Below are 3852 nucleotides of genomic sequence, written 5' to 3'. Positions count from 1 at the left end.
GGCTTCAGAATTTAACAACAGAACTTTAATATAAGCTTGATTGTCCCATTGTATGGTGTGATGATATTGTGGCTGTAGCTCTTGCTACAAATCCTGTGCTGCATGCTCGTGTCAAACATATTGAGCTGGACTTGCATTTTGTGAGAGATAAAGTAACTGCAAAGACTTTGGAAATCAGATACATACCAATGGCTGACGTTTTTACCAAACGACTTAGCACTGACAGATTTCTTGCTCTTCGTAGTAAGCTTAATATTGCTGATACTGCAGTTTAACTCGTTAAATATTACAGCTCAATTTCTTCAATAAATTGTAGAAGTAGAGATCTGTCTAGAGGTTGGAAGAGACTTGCTTTTGTGGGAGCGTATTGACTTGGTGCATCAGTGTATAGTTTGAGGAAGAGGTTTGCTTCTGCAGGGGCATATTGAATCAGTCTTTGCTTTCAATCTACTTATATGTCCTCTTTGTATGACGTGGCATTTACTTGTTGTTCTCTTTCTATTGGTTGTTTAAAGCTTATTATTATTTTGATAGTTAGAAGGTTAGTTAAGAGATTAGTTTTACTATTGTACACGTGTTCTTCATTGATTTGTCACACCAATTTTTCTCAGCAACTTCTTTCAACTTATTGAGGTATTATATAATGTGACAATAGACTCTGCTTGTTCAGTACGCTTTGTTTTCTTAATAAAAAATGTGAATCGATTTCTCTCTCTTTCTTCTTCTCTTTCTCTTTCTCTCTCTACCTGGTTCATCTTCAACCTTAAGGATCTATATTTTTACTTTCTATCTGCCCGAAACATGCTTCTACAAAGAATAAAAGAAAGAGACTTAATTTTGGTATGGCAAGTTGTCTTTTATCAAAATGGTATAGAATTTGGATGTGCAAGACTATTTGGAATGTACCATGCTCCTCTCTCTCATTCAAGCTGGATGTTCACTTTTTTTGATACTTCAATCTCTATGGAGATAATCATGATAATGGAATCATGGTTGGCAAGGTAACTTGTCTATTGAACATTCAATTACAGAGCTCATATAGGATTCGTCAAACATTAGTATCAAGCATGGGGACTAACTCTTAGATCTATCCAAATGTTCATTTTAATCAAATATAGTACTAGCTAATGATTTTTGAAGACTTTACATCATAATCAGCATGAAGTATGGACTATAGAGTACCCAAGATTTGTTTGTTGATGATATATCATATTTCGTTGGAAATTCTTGATGGGAATTCTTACCGCTAGATTCGCAATTTTTGTGGTTGTGATTTTAGGCTTTGAAGCAGCTTCCTCGAGAAAAAGTTCAATTGGCTACAAAGCTTGGTATTATCAGGATCTGGGGACTTTGAATTTCAGGTAATTAAAAGGGAACTTGAATATGTAAGACAATGTTATGAAGCTACTTTTAAGCGGCTTGATGTGGACTACATTGAGGTGTACTATCAACGGCTTGGTAATTCCAACCAGTATTATCACATTATCATGATCCTTGTAAATGGTGATCATTATTTGTTACATAGATGGACTATTTTTCTCTGTCCAATATATATATATATATATATGTTTCTGAAAACTAGAATTTTGACATTTGCACCAAAACGTCACACTAAAATATGAAAAAATTGAAAGTGAAAGCAAAATTTGGTTGAATAAGCAATCATTTGATTACAAATTTGGTAATTGTTTCTTCACCAGCAAAAAACTTGTACGCGTTCTTTTTGATCCCCAATAGCACTAGGCCGGCCATTAATCCAACCACAACCATTCTCATTTTTCCTTCTCACACATGGAAAGTGATGAAAAGGTATGGAAGAAAGTTGGATGGAAGATGATCACTTTTATCAAACTTTCTTCCATAGTTCCATACTTTGCAAGTTAGAAACCGTAAATTGGGAATTTTCAAGCTGGTAACCTTGTAAACGAATTAACCATGCAATAAAATAGATCTATTATTCTATAAGTAATTTAAAATTTTGAAAATAAATTGAAAATTCGTAGTGTAAAATAATTAACATATAAGAATGTACAATTAACTAAAAAAAAAAATCAAATAAACAAGCATATAAACTGCATTTTATATTCACATAAACTCAAATATCCTCTCAACTACTCATCCCTACTCATGAATGTCAATAACTATACAGAACAAATTAACAAATTAATAAATACATACACATAGAGAGAAAACAAATTATATTCGTAACAAGAAGAAATTACATTTTAAGCTTTCTACAGCAGTTTGAAAATTTATAGTTAAAGATCATCAAGTAGGGACAAACCAAAAGCAACGACAATTAGGAGGTTGTAAATCAGTACTCTTCATGGTGTATAATTCATCCCTTGATGTAAATTCATCTTGCTTGAAGTTGTACACTCCTAGATCATGACCATTGTACATTCCCAAATGACGACGATATTGCCAATCTGTGTAATCATCTGTAAAGTATATTGAATTTTCTTGGCATTCAGGTAAATCCCGAGTAGATATCGAAATGGATTCGTTTGTATTTAAGAAAATAGCTCTATCCAACAAAGTTAGCACCCCCTTCCCCCTGATCTGAGTAATCTTTCATTTTATTGGGATTTTTGCTTGCAATCAATCTGATTTCCCCCCTAAGTGAGACTTCAATGGTGACATTGGAGCCTTTTCCCCGTAAAATGGGTTGCAAGCTTATTTCCCTTCCTAGACGTCAATTGAAATCGGACAACTTTATAAAACAGCGTCTTTTTCCTCATCAAGAGGAAAGTCGATAATCGGCTTACTCAAGAGTTCCTTCACGTTAACCCACTTTTCCACATTGAAATCCATGCTGAAAACAATAAATTGAACTGATGAGTAGTATTTAGACTCTAATAAAAGCCTACCAAATTCATAAACCCGAAACACCATTAAAACCTCCCTCAAGGATGAACATTCCACCAAATATACTTTGACCATACGTCTTCTATCAAGACCAGCACTAAAATAGTTTGGATATGCTAGATACAATGTTACTAGTGGTGTAGAACATTTAACACGCTTAACTATCCTTGGAATATTAGAACCACCCTGGAAATCCCAAATTTCTAGTGCTATGCTTTTAAATAGAGCATTTAGTTGACCACTGCTGTGGCCTAATATATCATTGTAACCTTCCTTATCGCTAAAGTGTTTCCATTTGTTCTCTCTGTACTTGCAGAAAGCAAGATTTTTTGCCATTCTAAATATTACCACAAGTATGAAATTCTTGCCGTGAGATGGATCGGACAAGAGGACCGCTTTGTGAATATAACAATTGGGGAAAGCAGGGTCTTTGCGTAGATAGATATAGACAATATGATTACGATACTGGGGTGTCGTTGCAAGTTGGATTCTTGCTCACGAAATTGGATTAAGAAGATGAAGATTCAATCTAGCGTCTAAAATAACCAACCAACCTCGCGTGGATCCGATGCACCAGGTGTTTTTCCCAAACACCCCAAATAGGTTGTTAAGCTTGTAAACCTTTTTTTTCTGCAAGACTATAGAAAAGACTAGAACTATTATCGGCCTCAAATTCCTGTTGTTGTTGTTGTTAAGAGTTATGGAGCATGAGCAATGGTCGAAGCAATGGAGCGTAAGTAGGGGAAGCCATATAGGACTCAGCAGCAGTTTTCCAAAGAGAATAACCAGATTTGAACCGAACAATATCCGGAGGAACACGTTTTTTAAGGATCAACTCCAAGAGATCAAAATGAAGTTCCAACCAGTTTGGTCTTCCGTTTTAGCAGGCCATTGTCAAATCAATGAAGAATTGAATTTGTTGCTGAAGTTGAAAAATCAAATCGTAATATTGTAAGGTAAAGAAGAGAGAAATAGATAATTGAA

Source organism: Ziziphus jujuba, chromosome 3 (genome assembly GCF_031755915.1).
Source record: "Ziziphus jujuba cultivar Dongzao chromosome 3, ASM3175591v1".
NCBI lineage: Eukaryota > Viridiplantae > Streptophyta > Magnoliopsida > Rosales > Rhamnaceae > Ziziphus > Ziziphus jujuba.
This window is presented reverse-complemented; position numbering follows the sequence as displayed.